Source organism: Primulina eburnea, chromosome 15 (genome assembly GCF_022965805.1).
Source record: "Primulina eburnea isolate SZY01 chromosome 15, ASM2296580v1, whole genome shotgun sequence".
NCBI classification, from domain to species: Eukaryota; Viridiplantae; Streptophyta; class Magnoliopsida; order Lamiales; family Gesneriaceae; genus Primulina; species Primulina eburnea.
Window position 1 is genome coordinate 12282026 of NC_133115.1, and position 21458 is coordinate 12303483.

Genomic DNA, 21458 nt, shown 5'->3' on the forward strand with positions numbered 1-21458 from the left:
TTGTATGTGTGCATGACAACAGGTGGGGCTGGATCAGGGTCGAGATGACGAGAGAAGACGAGTTTAGTGTGGCGATTCCGGACTTACAGTAGATTGGATTTTACTACTTGAACTTCAGTAGTTGAACCTTAGATTAATTAAAAAGACTGTTGTACATTATTGTATCTTTATACTGAAATGTAGTTTTATACAGATATGTATATCATGTAGATGCCATTACCTTCCGCACTTTATTTTAAAAAGAAAAAATTTTAGACCCTGTTTATCAGAACTGATAATTAAATCCCAACGACGATTACGAGGATGATTAGCGTCCGGGTCCCCACATCCCATCTCGCGTAGCACATGTCGGCGGTTCCTTAACGCTTGACTTCCGAGGGGTCAGGTCTCTTCGAGCTCCCAATTCATCCAATTTCATTCTCACTGGCTTCGTCCATGGGTGGTTGACATTAAAGTATGCTCCTCTCTCGGATATTTCTTCATCAGATTCATCCTTCACTTCAGTGGTGAGGGTGACTTCCAATGAATCCTTTATAGCATCCTGCACAAATTGACACACAAGTGAATCCGATGAATCAACTATAAAACAATCATTAGTGTGCAGTGGGTGCTTAAGAGCGTTAAAAACATTAAAAGTGATTTCTTCCTTTCCCACTCTAAATCTCAACTTCCCTTCTTGCACTTCAATCACGGCCTTGCCAATTGCAAGGAATGGTCTCCCTAAAATCAAAGGCATCTCCCTATCCTCTTCCATGTCAAGCACCACAAAATCTGTAGGAAATGTAAACTTTCCCACTTTCACCAACACATCTTCTTTGACTCCTCGTGGATGTTTGACAGATCCGTCAGCTAGTTGCAAGGACATCTGTGTTGGTTTAGGCTCGCCCAATCCAAGTTTCCTGAATACAGATAAAGGTATAAGATTAATGCTCGCACCAAGATCACATAAAGCTTTAGAAAAGACCACATCACCAATCATGCAAGGGATAGAAAAACTCCCTGGATCCTTTAGCTTTGGTGGGATTTGGTTTTGTACCAATGCAGAGCAATTCTCAGTCAATTTTACCGTCATGGGATCCTCCAACTTTCTCGTATTAGCTAAGATGTCTTTTAGAAATTTAGCATAACTCGGCATTTGCATCAAGGCATCAGCAAAAGGAATATTGATATGCAATTTTTTAAATATCTCAAGAAATTTACCAAATTGTGCATCTAATTTAGCTTTCTTCATTGCTGCAGGAAAAGGTGGAGGGATAACAATTTTATTTTGTGCAATAGGTGTAGATGTAGAGTTAGAAGACTTACCTCCTCGAGTTTCCACCTCATCCTCACCGTGCTTGGTCTTTTCCTCATTAGACTCGAGTGCTTTTCCACTACGCAATTCCACAGCCTTCACATGTTCTCTTGGGTTAGTTTCCGTGTTGCTTGGCAAAGCTCCTTGCTCCCTATTAGCAATCAACTTAGCCAATTGTCCAATTTGATTCTCTAACCCCTTTATGGATGCATCTTGATTCTGAAATCTCGTCTCTGTTGCAGAAATAAATTTAGTCATCATTTGCTCTAAATTGGACTTCTCCTCCCGAGGCGGTTCTGGCTTGAATCCTTGGTGCATCCCATATGGTGGACCTCTTTGTTGGCGATTTTGGTTGTTTTGACCTCCCCATGAAAAGTTTGGGTGATTCCTCCATCCCGGATTATATGTGTTCGAGTAAGGGTCATTTCTAGGACGGTTCTGGAATCCCACTTGTTTAACCGATGCTCCCTCAGGCACATATAATGGATTGCCATCTTGGCAATCCTGCACATCATGCTCACCCCCACACTTATCACAGAAAATTTCTTGCAGACGCATAGCCGACCCACTCATGCTCATCCCATCAATCTTTTTATTCAACGCCTCTAACTGTGCTGAAACCGCCGCCAGATCATTAACTTGATTAACTCCAGCACCTCGTCTCTGCCTATCAGACTGAGGATGATAGCTACTAGCAGCCATTTCCTCCGATAACTCATATCCTTCCTCAGCCGTTTTTCTCAGTAAATTACCACAGGCAGCAGCATCTATCATAGTACGGTTAGGAGTAAGCAGACCGTAGTAGAAAGTTTGAACAACTAACCCGAGAGGTAGTTCATGGTGTGGACATCTCCTCAACAAGTCCTTGTAGCGCTCCCATGCCTCGTAAAGTGACTCGTTCTCATATTGAGCAAAAGTAGTAATGTCGGCTCTAAGTTTCATAGTCTTCGACGGAGGAAAGTACTTGATCATGAATGTCTTTGCCATATCCTCCCATGTAGTGATAGACCCTACAGGCAAACAGTTTAACCACGACTTAGCTTTATCTCTCAGTGAAAATGGAAATAAACGCAAACGAACAGCATCATCAGAAACGCCATTAAACTTAAAAGTATCACAAATTTCAAGAAAGTCAGCTATATGAGAGTTAGGGTCGTCGAGTGCACTTCCCCCAAATTGGACAGTGTTCTGAATCATCTGAATGATAGCTGGCTTGATCTCAAACTGATTGACTCGGATGACTGGTCTAACGATGCTTGGACGTGCTCCATCAAGAGACGGCTGTGCAGAATCCAACATCGGTATACGCCTTGGCTCCTCTCTTTGTTGATCGCCTTCCATTCTTTCCTTCGCTCTCTGCTGCTGTAGTCGACGTCTAGCTGTGCGTTCGATCTCGGGGTCAAAAGGCTCAAGCTTACACTCGAGTGATCATCGCATGCACCACAAGAAAAATTTGCAACACAATGAGAGTATCAAATAACAATAAAATAAATAATACTAAAGAATTTAAATGAAAAATAAAAAATTGTGAATCAACAGTCCCCGGCAACGGCGCCAAAAACTTGATCGAGCAAAACTTGCACAGTGAATAGTCCCAAAATTTATTTTATAATTGAAAGCTCGATTTAAATATCGCAAGTGCACGATAGTCAAGTTATAATAAACGTAAGTGAATACGAGTATCGATCCACAAGGACTGCGTTACAATATTTTTATTTTCAAGTAAAATTCTTTAGCAACGATAGAATGAGTTGATGATTAAACTACTGTATATCAAATAACTAAATTAATTAAAATGCAAAGAAAACGTTTCAAAGAAAGCAATGATTAATTTGGATTAAAATCAAATGAGAAACGAATTTGTTGGGAAATTATCAGTTCACCTACCACTCGTGTTTAACTAACTACACTCGACTTTTACTCGTGCATTCGACGGAATTCCCTAGACTAATTAATATACTCTGTCGAGCTATATTAATACTAATCAAAAACATGCAGTACTTAAGTGTCCTCAAATATTTAACAGTTCAAGATTGCATTACATTCTATGGAATCCACTAGCTTTCATCCGGGTGAACTATCACTATCGACACGTACCCAATTCCGTATATCTACTAAAATTGTAAATCCGTGGTTTATACTATTTGATCGTATTGTTAATTATTCTATCGAAATCATTAACAACATGAAATAATCAAAGGAAGTTAGCTAAGCTTCGATTGAAATAAGAAAGAACAATAGCATAAACAAATCACTAGTAAAAACGTCGAGAAATAATGTTAAACAACGAGTACGGGGTAGGATCCCCTCCAATCCCAACAAATCTAGAGTTTAGCTACTAAAATTCATAATAAAAACCAACAACAATCTAAGAATTAAAAACTGAATAATGAAAATACTAAAGATGACGACGGATGACGGCCACGACGCGTGGAAATCTCGAGGTCTTCGAAATCTCCTTTGCTCCTAGCCTTTTCTCCAAGAAAATATGATGAAAATAATGATATCAGCCTCCAAAATGGCGCCCCTCTCGTGTATTAGGTCTATGGTGTCGGATCTAGTCCATAAAAAGTGAAACAAATATTTTCAAATCTCGTGCCTCGCTAGGGCGGTCAAAAGTGTCCGCTCTAGCGAGAGGTTCTCGCAGAAAATTCCTCGGCCATGTCCCTGAGTTCGCTGGGGCGGTCACTTTTGACCGCCTGAGCGAGACGCTTGCGCAACAACTCTTAGGCCAGACCAACATGCTCGCTGGGGCGGTCACTTTTGACCGCCCTAGCGAGTCCTTCTCGATGCTTTGGCAAATATTCTCCCACTTTGTGGTTCAATTCCTACAAAATAACCACCAGCTACACGAGATCAGTCATATGATAAATAATGCTAGAAAAATGCTAAATTAAACTAAAACAAACTAATATGATGCATGAATGCGACTCAAAACCAACACTAAAAACACGTAAAAACGAGTCCTATCAACAGAATTCAATTTAAGGGGTGGAGATTGTAACGTCTTGAAAATTGTAAAGTCCACGTGAACCACATGCATGCAAGTTATTAATTTTCTTTGGTATTTTATTAATTTGTTTTAAAGTTTTAAATGCATTTTTATTTCATTAATTTGTGTTTAAATATTTTTATGCATTTTATGTATAATTCATGCATGGTAGAATTTAATTCATGAAATTTTAAAGGTTCATTTATTAAAGATTTTTAAGTTTCATTTCGCGCTCGAACGAGGAACGGAGACCGGAGAATTTTCAGGAAAAATTATTTTGTTACATGATTAATTTTTATTAATTAATATAAGGTGTTTTAAAATTATTTTTCAAGAATTGAGATTTCTTGGGTATTTTTACCCGCATGATTTTAATTTTTAACGGTACACAAAATTTATCGAATCTGGGGACTTTTTGAGGGTTCGACTAATATTTTCAAAATCTTTCCAACACTAAATATTTTTCGGGAGTATGTTTGAATTTATTGGGCCAACTTTTAATCTCGTTGGGCTTAAAACTCTTTTAAGTTTTTAATTAAATCATTTAAGGACCATTAGCTAGTTGATTAATAACTAATTAAGCTACCCTACACCCATTTACCCTCCCCACCAACCGATACCTCTTCATTTCAGATTATCCCCACCCTCATTATCTAAATTCAGCAGCCTCCCTTCAGCAAACCATCGGCCATAGCATTTTGATTTCAAGAAAATTCTTCGGTGCTTCCTGGTTGCTCCAATCTTCGATCGTCTCGCGTTTTACTCTTCAAGCCATGCATTTGTATCATTCTTTTCTCATCACACACTCCATATGTAGGCTGTTATATGTGCATACTCGTAGGGGTTAAAGGCATTGCAGGTTATGTTGTTTATGCATCGGTTTTCAAGAATTTGTACATACTATATTATGCAAACTCACGTTTTCATGCATGCTGTTGTAAGGGGTTGCTGTCTTGGGTGGTTAGGAAGCTGTTTTCGTCAAGGATATCAGTGGCAAGGGGCTGGAATTAAGGCTGGTGACGAGTGGAAGGAAAGTTGAAAGAGGTAGCCGAGAGTTGGGGTTTGAGGTGTTGTGATGGTTGTGGGGCGCGGTCTGGTGTATGGGTCGGCTGGGGGCCTGAGGCTAGGGTCTGGTGCATGTTTAAGGGTCCTAGGATGAGTCTCTTTATGGTGGTTCATGGCCTGGAGCGGCAGCTAAGAGACTGAACAAAGAAAGTTGCGGCTGTGCACTTTTGGTTCGTGTAGAGCAAGTCACGGCTGTGGGTTTTAAGGCGGTCGCTGGACGGGGCCAGGGTGTGGGGCAATGTCTTGGGTCGTTCCTTAAGGTCCTAGGGAGGGCCTGGTGGCGTTGGTTCAGGGCTGGGTTGGCTAGAGAAGGTGGCTAGACCAGGAAGCAACCAGCTGCACCAATGGGAGACGGGTTAGGCTAGTCACGGCTCTTGCTTGCTTTGGGGCTCAGGCATTAGTTTTTGGTTTGAAGGGGTGTATCATGGTCTTAAGTTATGTCTAAGGGTTGGTTCTAGGGCCTGGTTCGTGTCGGTTTAAGCATGAGAGTCGAGTTAAGGAAAGATGGTGACTAAGGCTTTCGGGTTAGCACATGCTGGTAATTCCAGCAGCTTTCTGGCCTATTATTCGAGTGTCTAAAGGTTTTTTTTAATGTTTTTAGGACCTTTTAGATGTTTTTAAGGTATGATAAAAATTTGGGAAAGTTTTGGTCAAGTTTCGGTTCGATTCGGATTAAAACCGCAAACCAGGTTCCAGTTTTAAAAGAATCGGTTTGTTATATCTTTGATTGAGCAACCCCAAAGTTTCTTTTTTTAATCCAAAAAATCTTTTTCGTGCTCTTTTTTATAACAAAAATATTGTTTAAGAGCCCTTGTTGTGATTTTGGCTCGAGTTTATGTCTAGGAATATTTTTAAATATATTTTGGGACATTTTTAAGAGTTTGGTAAGTTTCGGGTCAATTTTAGAGGTCCAGGGGTGAAACGATATTTTTTTTGGTTTCCAAGGGCAAAATGGTCATTTTGCTCCTGGGGTGAGATTTTGGTCTTGGCAGCGCTCTAAGCACAAATTTGTGATATTTTAAATGTTTATTTATCATGATCACGATTTTAAGATTTTATGAAGATATACGTCGCATGCTTGGATTTAAGAAAAATTGCATTGGTGCATGATTTTTATAAGTGATGAAAATGATAATGTTTTGAATGACGGGAATTGGTTGTGGCTATCGAAGTATATGTAAATGTTTAAGACGTATATGTAAATGCTGATGATGAGGCCTAGGCACAGTGGATGGGTGATCCTGTCACTGATGTCCGACAGTCGACGGGTACCGCGGTTCTATGTATGATGGATCCATCGTAAATGATGTACGATAGTCACCTCTAATGAACTGAATTCACCAAAGGAAATGATAAATGATAAATGATGAATGATGAATGATGAACGATAAATGATAAACGATGAATGATGAACGATAAATGATAAACGATGAATGATGAATTTAACGATGAGTTGTTTTGACACGTCATGATTTTACACGACACGTTTATGTTACGTTTTTAACGTTCATGAAATGTATGTTGAGTGTCGTATTTTTCACTGCTGTGTGCTATGTATATGTATTTGCTATTAACGGTACAAGTGTGTTGAGTCTTTAGACTCACTAGGCGTGTGTGATGCAGATGAGCTTAATGATGAGGGGATTTGAGGTGCCGAACTCTGAGTAGGCAGACCTGGTGCGGTGACACGACCCGAGGACCGCATGTTTTCCGTGGATTTATGATTTTATGATATTGAGTGGAGATGAACATTTTCATACATTGATTATTTTAAGATTTATACGTTTTTGTTTACGTATGATTTTGGACGAGTTGGTCATTTTAAACTGCGCTATTTTTATATTCAAATATTTAAGATCATTTTTAAATGTTATATTTTCTGTACAGCGCGTGCATGCGAAATGTTTAAATGTTATTTTGAAAATAGTAGCTTTTATTTTAAAATATATATATATTTCCGCATTTTTTTAAAAATGAGCGAGACGTTATAGTGTTGGCATGAGCTTGGAAAGGTTTTGCATCGGCTTCCACAATATCCACATTATCTCCTTTCCAAAATAAAAGGAACCAGTGGATTGAGGATGGAATGCACTGATTTGCATGGATCCAATTTTCGCCTAACAAAACTTGGAATTTGGCAGATGAGTTCACAACGAAAAATGTGCACATAGACAACATACACCCACATTAACATCAGCTAGGAAAACCCCAGTGGTCTTGGTGGTTGCCCGTGTAAACGTAGCAATAGAAACTTCTGTGGGGATTATGTCCTCTTCACTTTTGCCCAGAATTTTCAACATCCTCACTGGCAAGACATTCATTGTTGAGCTATTGTCGATTAACACTTTAGACATTGGCTTTCCATTCACATGAGCCTTGATGTATAAAGACCTTATGTGATTAGTCTTAGCGGCTGTTGGCTTTTCCAAAATCACATGCTTAGGCTTGTTAGGATGATCTTCTCTGATGATAACTTCTAAACCTCTTTTGGGGAGTTTTGCTGCCAACCTTCATCTCTTCAGCTGCTACTTCTAACACTGACCCCCGCACTCTTTCTCAACAAGTGAAAACCTTTCCGATAGTATCACAATTCCTGTGGCACAATCCACTAAGATGTGGAACTTCACTACACAAAAACTGAGTGTTTTCCTTTCTTGATCCTCATTCTCACCCAGCAAATCATCGTCTTCGTCTACCAACTTATCTTCAGTTGCGGACTTACCAAACTTCGACCTACTTCCCACTTGTGATTCGATGACTGGCATGTCATGTATGGTTTATTGTCCACCTTGGAAAGTTCTTTCCTTTTTGCAGCGGCTCTTTCCCTCAACAGCCTTCTTTTCTGGGTCCAAGTGGGTATCCTAGGGAATTTTCTGTGTTGGGCCACTCTCTATTTGTCAGGTGAATTCTTTTCTTGGCAGGGCATACAAATCTGGTTCGAACTTCCCTGACCTCTACGGTCTTTCTTATCGGAGCTTCATTCACAGGCCGAATTTTATCATGATAGAGTGACTTCTTCCTGATTTCTATCTTTTGTACACTACAAGAAAAACGCCCAACTACAACGCGTCTACGACAACGGTTTTTTTGAAAAACCGTTGTCGTATAGTTTTTAACAACGGTTTTAGTGAAAAGCGTTATCGTAGGTGCGTTTTGACAACGGTTTTATAAAACGGTACAACGGTTTTATAAAAACCGTTGTCTTTTAGGGTGTCAACGACAACGGTTTTCTAAAAACCGTTGTCTTTCAGCATTTTTTTAGGGCAAAAGACAACGGTTTATGAACTATTGTCTTTCGGTATGGTTTTTTTCGACAATCGACAACGGTTTTTGAAAACCGTTGCCTTTTAGGGTGTCAACGACAACGGTTTTGTAAAAACCATTGTGTTTCAGCGCTTTTTTAGGGCAAAATACAACGGTTTTACGAACTGTTGTTTTTCGCGTGTTTTTTTAGACAATCGACAACGGTATTTGAAAACCGTTGTCGATTAGCGTTTTTTTTCAAAAATAAAAAACAACAACAGTTTTTGAAAACCTTTGTCTATTAGCGTGTTTTTTTGGACAAACGACGACGGTTTTTAAAAACAAACTTTGCCACATTTAGCGACGGCTTCTCTAAAACCGTCGCTTAATATGGCGACGGTTATTATAACATGTCGCTAATTTCAAATTAGCGACGGTTTTTAAACAACTGTCGCTACATACTGCGACTGTTTATCTAGTGATAGCGACGGTTTTCAGTATATTCGTCGCATGTTTAAAATTAGCGACATTTTTAAAACATCCGTCGCTCAATATAGCGACGGTTTGATATTAACCTTTGCTACTTTTAGCGTTGGTTTCTGCAGTCTGTCGCTAATTTGAAATTAACGACTGTTTAACCAAATACCGCGCAAACTCTATATAAATATCTCCATTTTCTTTCCATTTTCCCCACAATACTTAAAATTTTTCTCTCTTACACAATTTTATCACTTCACACAACACTTAAATTTTTTTCACTACTTCATAATATTTAAAATTTTTCTCTCTTACACAATTTTATCACTTTACACAACACTTAAAATTTTCTCACTACTTCATAACACATAAAATTTTTTTCTCTTACACAATTTTTATCACTTTACACAACACTTAAAATTTTTCTCACTACTTCATAACACATAAAATTTTTCTCACTTCTTCATAACACTTAAAATTTATCTCTCTTACACGATTTTAGTTTCGATTGTTAGTTTCTTTTAGAATTATTAAATTATTAAACGAATTTTTTTTATTTTTCGAAACAATTTAGCGACGGAAATAATGATACAAGACCGTCGCTGATAGACCGTCGCTAAGTTAGCGACAGTTGACTGAACCGTCGCTAATTAGCGACAGTTTTATTTTTAGGGACGGTGTTGAAAAACAGTCGCAATTTCTACCTACCACAACGTGTAAAAACCGTTGTCGTTGAACGGACTTTCAACAACACCCTTAGTTACAACAGTTTAAAAGGCTACGACAACGGATTTTATCCGTTGTCGTATGCCGTTTTTCTTGTAGTGGTAGTTTGACTCCGTACACGTTTCTGTTATTCAAGTGCCTTTGGGGCTGACTATGAGATGATCTGCTCCATTGATTCCTATGCATTGGTCTCTCAAGGAAATGATGTTCCTCAGCCTGGAGGCCACAGATCCACCAACATTACTGGGAAATGGATGTTGAACTGGTCTTGGTTGATCATCACTATATATCCTATAAGCCTCAAACATCCTTTTATGGGATCCAGCATTTCTTAATCTTCCTGTTAATCAGCGAATAGTGTCTTTCTCTCTTGCCATTTAACAAATTTCTCAAATATGTGATGTTCATGTTTACCGATGTCGCAGGAGGAAATGCGTCGTTGTTCAGGGAAATTCAGTATTCCTTTATTGATTCTTTCCTGCATAAAATTCTTGAAAATCCAACACAATTTAGTGGAATGATTGTATGAGTTTTGATACTTATAGTATTCTCGACTTTTCAGATCATCCTTAGTAGGCATTTGATGATCAGTTGGAAATGCGATGAACTTTTCTTTAACCAGAAAATCAAATATGTCACATGTTTTGAAAACATTGAATGTGTACTACATGTCCTTGGGATGTTGGGTGGTGCTCTTCTTCTATGACTCTGTGGATTTTCTCTTGCGTAAAGAGACTATGCATGAGCCGTTCGATCGAATTTCAGCGAGCACAATGTGTGGCCCTTAGCTCCTAATCGTTATTACAATGCAATCTGATTATGATTAATTAATCACAGCGGAAAACGAGTTTAAATTTTCTTTACAATGAGCCCAAGTCATTTTATTTTAATACTAAAAATAGTATCTCATCTCACGTCATAATCATGCCCACACGTAATCACAACCAATCACATACAAACATCTCATATCCTCGGGACATGCCCCGATATATAGATACATATACATATATACTGGGAACAAGACATAAACAAAAACCTCAGCCCAAGCTGTGGCTCCCACCAAAAGTACCCTCTCCGGTCTCCTGATATCCTGTAGTACCTGCCATTGTCCACACATAAAGACAACAACAGCCCCCCTTGGGGGTGAGCAAAGCTCCGTATGGAACAACCAATCATATATACCACAGATATCTAAACAATGATATATGGTATGCAATGCATGTATGTCGTGGAGGTATCAGGTCAAATGCTCATCCACTGAGCACATGTCAGAATCAATCGAATCGCTATCAAATCAAATCAATGCTCGAGCTGGTACACCGGCCGATATGGGAATACACGTATGATAGCGTCGGCAAAGAACCATCAAATCTCACATCTCATATCCAATCATATGGGGCCACAATTGTCTATGCTTTACGGGTCATATAATACCGGCATAGCGATTGTGTTCACAAACCCCGGAATCCAATCCAATCATATCAAGGTATCCAAGGATCATAGCTCAACGTGCATGTCATGTATCGATGTATGCATAAAATGATGTGTGTTAACAAAACATTTATTTTATACATCGATATTCAAATCATAATGTCATGTATGCCACATCAAATCAACAAATAGGCATATAGACACATATTCCAATCCAATCAATCCAACCATATATCATATAATACAGATACCTGTCGTATGTTACCCGGTCGCAACATACCTCAATTCTTCGTTTCCAATTGATGTAGCTTTAAGATTTCAGTATAGAAACTATATCTACATCAATAACACATTCATTTCAATCAACATTAATATCATTCAAATTCAATAATATAAGTTTCAAATATATTTTGAAACTTCGAAATTTATATCAAATTCAAATCATCGCATAGTTTCATTCCGACTTAAAAACTCAGTTTCTCGTCAGTTATTCTACCACATATATAACCGACAAATAATTCTTCAATCTCAATCCAACAATTAAAATTCCCTAATTATAATAAATTATGAATAATTCAAAATAACATCACTATAATCATCTTTTCTTCGTTAAAATTATACATTATTCAACAATCTTCAATTTATGTATGATTTAACAATTTATCGGATTTATTCCAAAAATCGACGAATTTCAAACATCTCCAAAAATATAAAATTTATACCTCAAATCGAAGACCTCGTGTCAACGATCTCAGAACTGAATTCGGTTCGTTGATTGGATAAACCGATAAATCGCACGATTGAAAAGAAAATCAAAACTCAAAACTCTCCTCTCTCTCTCTCTCTCGATAACCTCAAAATTCATTCACGTAAAGTTTAAGTTTATCCTTTTTTTTTAAATTTTTTTATTTTTTTAATATTATATTATATTATATTATTATATAATAATAATAATATAATATAATATAATATATACTATTTAACTTTTTAACTTCGGCATATCCCTTCGGATCAGTCAAACAATCAAATTTTCCAAAACTCAAAACATGAAACTTCTCTATCTTTGAGTTTTCAACATCATATTCAAATCTCAAATCATTTGGGCTAATATTCAGACAATTATTTTAAAAATCATAACATAATTACCATTTTGCCCTTAAAATCAATTCATTATTTTTCAACTTATTTACGAAAATGCCAACAAAAAAAATTGAATATTTTTCAACTTATTTACGAAAATGCCATCGAAGCTATTTTAGTCTCGGGGTCTCACACACAATATCTTCCACCTCCTAGTAATAAGAGCCCATTGTTGTTTTCTTCTTAGACGACTCTTCTGTCAATAGTTCTTCGTACTCCCCAACCTTTGTTGCAAGTTCAAAGAAATCTCTGAATTCCATACCCTAAAACTTCTTCCGCAGCTCAAAGTCTAGCTCCTTTCGGACTATTTTGACAAACTCGGTCTCTGGCAGAAACACCTTGCACCTATTCTTTGTTTTCTTGAACTTTTCAATGAACATATCAGTGGTTTCTCCTTTTTTCTGAGACATTCTTGACAAATCAACAATGCACACCTTAGGCTCAGTTCGGTAAAAATGAGTATAGAATTGCTTCTCCATATCTTGCCAACTTAAGATTGAGTTTCGGGGAATTGCGACATACCACAAAAATGTCGTGCCAGTAAGTATATTTGGTAACAATCTCAACTTCAAACTAGTAAAGTTTTCCAAGTTCGCCAGCTCCCCACACCTTGTAGTGAACCTAACAATGTGCTCAAGGCTAGATTGATTATCTTCTCTAGATTAACTAAAGTTTTCTCCCTTTTATGTTGTGGTGTGTACCCTTCTTCCTGTTGGTTTGGGAGTGCGAACTCTAGGCAGAGAGGATCACCGGCCTTTGAATGTTCCGCTCCCTAAGTTCAGTGAATTGATTACTCCCCTGAGCAGCCTTTTTGATAGTGGAATTTTTCTCCCCGCAGATAGATTGATTCGGTTTACTCCAAATGGTCGACATTTCTTAGATAAATGCTCGTGAAATTTCCTCAATCTTTATAGAAGTCAATTCTTCCATCACCTTGTTTGAAACTTGACTTTATGTAGTCATAACATGCAGATGCACTTCTTCGATCTATGGTTCAACAACAGGTTGCTCCAGCTGTGGAACCGGAGTTCCCTTCTGATTAGCCAAAGACTCCCCGCTTTCTTGATTGATGTTTTCTTTCCTCCTTGGCAGCATATGGTTCCACTGAGTGTGCCAAAACTTGTTTGCACAACATCTTGATTTGCGAGCGTGCCAAGTGCAAAGATATACCAATTTATGTAAAAACGATGAAATATCTAACTTCTAAGAATCACAACGATTATGGACACTAAATTTGACCATTCGTTATAGTCTTATAAATGAATACAATGCCAAAACGAAAGAAAAGAAAATAGAACTTGATGAAATAAATTTCCAACATGATTGTGTATCAACAAATCAGTAGAAAATTTCAAAAACATGAAAAACATAACAAAATAGTGCTAGAATATGTACGAGGATGCCAAAATATGACTCGAAAAGCATGGAAAAGTTTGACTAAATATATGAGAATTCTGCAGGGAGTTGCCTGGAGTTTTTGCGATGTGTGTTGTGTGTTGTTATTTGTGATCAATCCTCCATCTTCTTCAGTTCATTGTCTAATTTTCTCTTCCAGGATTCGCCATATACCGACTAACTGCTCCCACTGCTTGAGCAATGTCCGGTCTTGTAAAGATCATAGCGAACATAAAACTTCCCACTACTGATGCATATGTTACTCGAAACATCTCTATCCTCTTTGCTTCACTGCTAGGACACATCTCAGAGGATAACTTGAAGTTAACAGGAAGAGGGGTCGATATTGGCTTACTATCTTGCATGTTGAAGTGTTGCAAGACTTTCTTCAAATAATTTTTCTGCTTCAAGATCTCCATGAAGAAACGCCGTTATCACATCTAGTTGTTCTAGATGTAGGTCAAACACCGCACATAATGCCAACACTACTCTGACTGTTGTAAGCCGAACCACAGGAGAAAATATCTCATTGAAGTCAATGCCTTCTTTCTGAGCATACCCTTTTACCACCAATCTAGCACGATACCGCTCAACTTGGTTATTGCCATCACGCTTGATCTTATAGACCCATCTGTTTCCATTGGCTTTCCTCCCTTGTGGTAGTGTAACAAGATCCCAAGTTTTATTCATGTCTAATGCCTCCAACTCTTCTTGCATTGCTATCATCCATAAGGATACATCCGAGCTTTGAGTAGCCTCGTGGAAATTCGATGGCTCACCATCCTCTGATAATAGACAATATGCAATGTTGCTTTCAGTGACATAATCTGAAAGCCAACCTGGTGGTCTTCTGTATCGAGTTGACTGCCTCACATTGGAAACCTCAGACTCAACATGTTCTTGTTCTTCGTGCTCTAGTACTGCTTCACAAAAAACTTGACCTTCGTCTGTCTTATTCTCCACCTGAAAAATAGTAGTTTCTGATTCGGTGTGCCTTTGTCTCCCTTTACTTTATCTTCCTCGAAGATAACATCCCTGCTGATGACAAGCTTGTGAACAGTAGGATCCCACAAACGAAACCCCTTTACCCCATCAGGATAACCCAAGAAGATACATTTTCTGGATTTCGAATCCAACTTCGATCTTTCTTGCTCATTGTACAGAACGTACACCGAACTTCCAAATGTATGCAAATGAGAATAATCTGTCGGCTTTCCGGTCCACATATCCATCGGAGTCTTCAGATCAATCGTCACTGAAGGAGAACGATTGATAATATAACAAGCGGTTTTGAATGCTTCCGCCCAAAATGACTTTTCTAGACCTGCATTCCTCAACATAGCTCTTGTTCTGTCCAACAAGGTTCTGTTCATCCAATCCGCCATTCCATTCTGTTGAGGTGTGTAAGCCGTCGTGAATTGTCTCTTGATGCCCTCATGTTGACAATATGCATCAAACTCATCACTGGTATATTCTCCTCCATTGTCAGTCCTCAGACACTTGATTTTATTTTCTGAATCAAGTTCAACTCACGCCTTGAAATCTTTGAAGACTTGGAAAACATCTGATTTCTTCTTGATTGGATACACCCAACATCTCCTAGAGAAATCATCGATGAACGAGATAAAGTATCTCGCTCCTCCTAGGGATACAACAGGTGCTTTCCAAACATCCGAATGAATCAGCTCCAATATGCTTTTGCTCCTAGCAGTAGAAGTGCCAAACTTTAATCTGTGTTGTTTACTTGTAACACAGTGCTCACAAAAAGGTAGTGACACTTTTGTAAGTCCTAGCAGCAGCTTCCGTTCTGAGAGAATTTTCAACCCTCGTTCTGACATATGCCCGAGCTTTCTATGCCATAACACCGTTAATTCTTCTCTTAAACCAATTGATGCAACAGCTAGTTCTGCCTCTTTGTGTGTTTCTTCCAAAAGTACATACAGATTTGCAGCAACCTTTTCCGCCTTCATAACCACAAGCGCGCCTTTCACAATTTTCATGATCCTGTTCTCGATCCGAGTTTTGCACCCGATGTCATCCAATTGCCCCAAGGACAAAATATTTTTTGTCAATCCTTTCACATGTCGTACCTCCTTTATGGTGCGAATGGTGCCATCAAACATTTTAATTTTGATAGTACAGACCCCAGCGATTTCCAAGGCATGATCATCTCCCATGAATACAGATCCTCCTGAGACTGGTTCATAATGATCAAACCATTCTCTCCGAGACGTCATGTGCCACGTCGCTCCTGAATCCATAATCCATGTGTCACAAAATTTGTGCCTGCCTTCTGCAACAGTTGTTGCTTCGCTGAATAATATTTCACCACTGCCTGAAGTACTGGCCACATTTCCTTGAGAACTTTTCTCGATACTCGTACACTCTTTCTTGAAGTGTCCTTTACCGCCACATTTAAAGCAGTAAATATTTTTCTTCTTACTTCTGGACTTTGATCTACCTCGTCTTTGACTCCCACTGGAGTCACGGTCCATAAATCTTCCTCTTATCATCGGCAAAGCCTCTGCCTGCTTCGATGTTACCAACCTATCTTCCTTATTCTTGCGCCGGCTTTCTTCTCTGAGAACCGCAGTTAATATATCGTCAAATCTTAGAAAGCCCATAAGAATATTGTTGGTAATGTTGATGATAAGTTGATCATATATGTAACGACCCAAGGCTATCCCGATCTTGGGCTCTGCTCTATGGGCCTTAGCCCCTCTGGAACTCTTCCCTCACGGGCTTTCCATAGGCATCGTTACTCATAGGACTCTCCACACCAGGTTGGTGGAGTAGCTCAATTGGTACCAAGTCTCTTTGAACAATGTACTTAAGCCAGGAGGTCATGGGTTCGAGACTTGGGGAGGTATCACTCCACCAACCTGGTGTGGAGACTCCAATGAGTAACGATGCCTATGGAAAGTCTGTGAGGGAAGAGTTCCAGAGGGGCTAAGGCCCATAGAGCAGAGCCCAAGATCGGGATAGCCTTGGCTCGTTACAATAAAAGGCGCCTTTTATTGTAACGACCCATTACAGGCCCAGTGGACCGTCCATACGGCCCACTGCCCCGATCGACCCAAGGCTATCCCGATCTTGGGGTCCCTCTATGGGGCCTTGTTCCTCACGGGCTTTCCATAGGCGTCGTACGGGTTACTCATAGAACTTCTATAGTCCAGGCTATAGTTTGTGCCTTCCCAGAATGGAACCCAAGACCTCCCTGGATATAAGGTACTTGGCAACATATCTGGTACCAATTGAGTTGCTGTGACACCCTGACCCGTTACAATTAGAAGTACAGCGGAATTTAAAATTTTCTTACAAATGGAAGGAGTTTCAAAATACATTTCCAAATATCATCAAAAGTATTAACATGATCAACTAAATGATACATCAAAATACAAAACATCATTTTAATGATCATGTACAAAATATTGTTTGCAAAACAAACTACTTCCTTCCAATATTCGTATGCATATGACTCCCATCCACAGTCAACGTCCTGGCCCGTCACTCTTATCTGCATCACATGAAAATAACTGAAATGAGTATATAAAACTCAGCAAGTGGAACTCTTACATAACAATGAACATATCATACTCTGTAAAACATAGCTTTGAAATCATTAAATACCATCAACTCTGAAACATGAATATCATAGCAATAGCAATAACAATGAGATGGTATTTCTCTTTACTCTAGTTGGATTGATATCAATAGTAACTCTGTCTGTGGTGCTCGTATCCCAATCGATATAAACCGATAACTCTGAGGGATATAAGCCTATGGTCGTTGATCAACTAATTGCATGCAATCTCTGACTATGTATCTATCAATCCAATAAAACATTTAAACTCTTTCTCTTTGGCATTTAAACAACACTTTAGAAACTATACTCTTTGTATTCCCTTTGAACAATTGAGACATCAAATGCCTCCAATATATATAACAATTGAATCAATACATACTATGGATCAAATGGAAGGGAATATCACAATAAAACCTTTGAAACACAATACATATACTATCATGTGAGCACAAGGGATGAAATTCCACTTACAAACCACAAGAACATCTCAATCTATGCTCTTGATACACCACCTACAACAATAATCCATAAATAACACCAACATCAACTCCATATCCAAGAACTTATGCCAAATAATCCATTAAACTAACAAATACATCAAACCTAAAACATCTCTTCTCCAAAACCAAGAGATAACACCACCAAAAGCTTACCTTAGCTTCCTAGCACCAAGGAGAACCTCGATCTCAAGTCGAAAATCGAACTAGATCCAAGAATCAAAGATGGGAAGTGAAAGAAATGGAGGAAAACCCTTGCTAGAAGAGAGAAAATCGAGTTTGAAGGGGAAAGGAAAGGAGGAAATGAAGCCAACCACTCCAAAAAGTTACTAAATATCTCGCCCATACCTCAATAATGCATGACCGCGGGTGCGCTCAAACAAGCACCGCGGGTGCGCTATGCATTCGACCAAACCATCATTTCCTGGAACACAACCACCGCGGGTGCGGCGCTGCAACCACCGCGGGTGCGGTCTCTACACTACCGCGGGTGCGGTCCTGCTACGACTTCCCAACTCCAAAATCAAGAATAGTACACCGCGGGGGCACTCCTCTAAGAGCGCGGGTGCACTCTGGTCACGGAAATGATCAACACTCAACCAACTAAAATCGATCCGAAACTCTGAAACGAACAACCAACAACAACTAATACCTCAAGACAATAATAACCAATAATACTATGGCCCAAAACACAACTCTAAACATCTAATCACATAACCCAAATAAACATACGAAATTTAAATCGTACCGTACACCGGGCTCGGCTATTACAATCTCCCCTCCTTAAGGGAATTTCGTCCTCGAAATTGACGTCACTGCACGAACAACTCAGGATACTTCTCTCTCATCTCATCCTCTGGTTCCCACGTAGCCTCTTCGATCAAATGGTTCCTCCAAAGGACTTTAACGATGCCGATCTCTTTGTTTCTCAAAACTCTAACTTTGCGATCCAAAATCTGGACCGGAATCTCTTGGTAAGTCAAATTCGGCGTCAAGTCCAATGGCTCGTGGTGAAGAACATGGGAAGGATTCGCAATATACTTCCTGAGCATCGATACGTGAAAAACATTATGGACTCTGTCAAGATCTGGCGGTAAGGCTAACCTATAGGCTCGATCACCAACTCTGTCCAAGATCTCAAAGGGGCCAATAAATCTCTGACTCAACTTGCCCTTCTTGCCAAATCGCATCACACCCTTGAGAGGTGCAATTTTCAGAAACACGTGATCGCCAACCTCAAACTGCAAAGGTCTACGACGAACATCGGCATAACTCTTCTGTCTCGACTGAGCAGTCTTCATCCTCTCACGGATAACCGCAACAACATCGGCTGTCTGTTGGACCAACTCTGGTCCCAACATCTTCCTCTCACCAACCTCATCCCAATACAAGGGAGATCTACACTTCCTGCCATAAAGTGCCTCATACGGTGCCATCCCAATCGTCGCTTGGTAGCTATTGTTGTACGTGAACTCCACAAGAGGCAACTTAGAATCCCAGCTACCAGAATAATCGATAGTACAAGCTCTGAGCATATCCTCAAGAATCTGAATGACTCTCTCTGACTGACCGTCGCTCTGAGGGTGATAAGCTGTACTGAACGCTAACCATGAACCCAAAGCTCTGTGCAAACTCTTCCAAAACTCTGAGGTAAATCTACGGTCACGATCAGACACAATCGACACAGGGACACCGTGAAGTCTAACAATCTCTGCTATGTAATCCTCGGCATACTGGTTCATGGAATACGTCGTCTTGACTGGAAGAAAGTGCGCTGACTTGGTCAATCGATCAACGATAACCCAAATGGAATTAAAACCCTTCTGCGTCCTGGGAAGACCAGTCACGAAATCCATCGTAATATGCTCCCACTTCCACTGAGGAATCGGCAAAGATAGCAATGTCCCAGCAGGTCTCTGGTGCTCAATCTTCACCTGCTGACAAGTTAGGCACTGAGAAATAAATACGGCAATGTCTTTCTTCATACCTGGCCACCAGTAAAGTCGACGAAGATCCTGATAAATCTTGGTGCTGCCTGGATGTATCGAATATGGCGCGGTATGAGCCTCTGTCAAGACGTCTCGCCAAATATCATCACCAACGGGAACACAAATACGGCCTCTGAAAGTCACCAAACCATCACCATTCAACGCAAACTCTGAGTTACCTCTCTCCTCTGCTCTAGCTCTCAACTCTGTCAACTGAACATCATCAGTCTGCTCTCTACGGATCATGTCCGTCAAAGTAGCCCGAATAACCAATGCTGAAAAGCGAGCAATGGTCCCCAGAACTACAAAAGAAATCTCCTCTCTCTGCAAGTCCACCAACAATGGCCTCTGAATCAAAGAACTCAAGGAAGAACTCGACTTACGACTCAAAGCGTCTGCCACAACATTCGCCTTCCCTGGGTGGAAACTGATCGTCACATCATAGTCTTTGACAAGCTCTAACCACCTCCTCTGCCGCATGTTGAGCTCTTTCTGGGAAAACAGATACTTCAGGCTCTTGTAGTCATCTCACACTTTTCACCATACAAGTAGTGTCTCCAAATCTTCAAGGCGAAAACCACAGCTGCCAGCTCTAAATCGTGCGTCGGATAATTCTTCTCATAGTCTTTCAACTGGCGAGAAGCTTAGGCAATAACCTTACCTCGCTGCATCAGTACTGCACCAAGGCCTCTCTTCGACGCATCGGTATAGACAACAAAATCCTCAGAACCACTGGGCAAAGAAAGAACAGGAGCTGTCGTCAATCTATCCTTCAACTCTTGGAATCCATTCTGGCAATCAATGGACCACTCGAACTTCACAGTCTTCCTCGTCAAATTGGTCAATGGCAAGGCAATCTTGGAGAAATCTGAAATGAAGCGACGATAATAACCCGCCAAACCAAGGAAACTGCGTACCTCTGAAACAGTATTAGGAATAGGCCACCTCTGAACAGCCTCTATCTTCACTGGATCAACAGCTATGCCATCCTTCGAAACGACATGGCCTAGAAAAGAAATCTGATCCAGCCAAAACTCACACTTCTTCAATTTGGCAAACAACCTCCTCTCTCTCAACAACTGAAGCACAACTCTGAGATGCTCTGAATGAATCTCTCTGGTCTTGGAATAGATCAATATGTCATCGATGAAGACAATGACAAAGCTATCCAAATAAGGCTTGAACACACGGTTCATCATATCCATGAAGACTGAAGGGGCATTGGTCAGACCAAAAGACATCACAAGAAACTCATAGTGACCATACCTGGTCCTAAACGCCGTCTTAGGGATATCAGACTCCCTAACCTTCAACTGATAGTAGCCAGACCGAAGATCAATCTTCGAGAATACAGTAGCACCATGCAATTGGTCAAACAAATCATCAATCCGTGGCAACGGATACTTATTCTTGACAGTCACTTTGTTGAGCTCCCTATAGTCGATACACAGCCGCAAAGAACCATCTTTTTTCTTGACAAAAAGAACCGGAGCTCCCCAAGGCGAAGAACTCGGACGAATAAAACCCTTGTCCAAAAGATCCTGCAACTGCGTCTTCAATTCCTTCATCTCAGTAGGGGCCATTCGGTACGGAGCCTTAGAAATAGGAACCGTACCTGGAGCTA

General features: G+C 39.9%; 1 non-coding gene across 1 annotated transcript; it reads left to right on the forward strand.

Moving 5' to 3' along the window:
* Positions 1 to 2126: 2126 nt before the first annotated feature.
* Positions 2127 to 2233, forward strand: LOC140815763 (small nucleolar RNA R71). Its single transcript, XR_012114410.1, has one exon. It is a non-coding gene; the product is annotated as a small nucleolar RNA R71 (small nucleolar RNA).
* The last annotated feature ends 19225 nt before the right edge of the window (positions 2234 to 21458 follow it).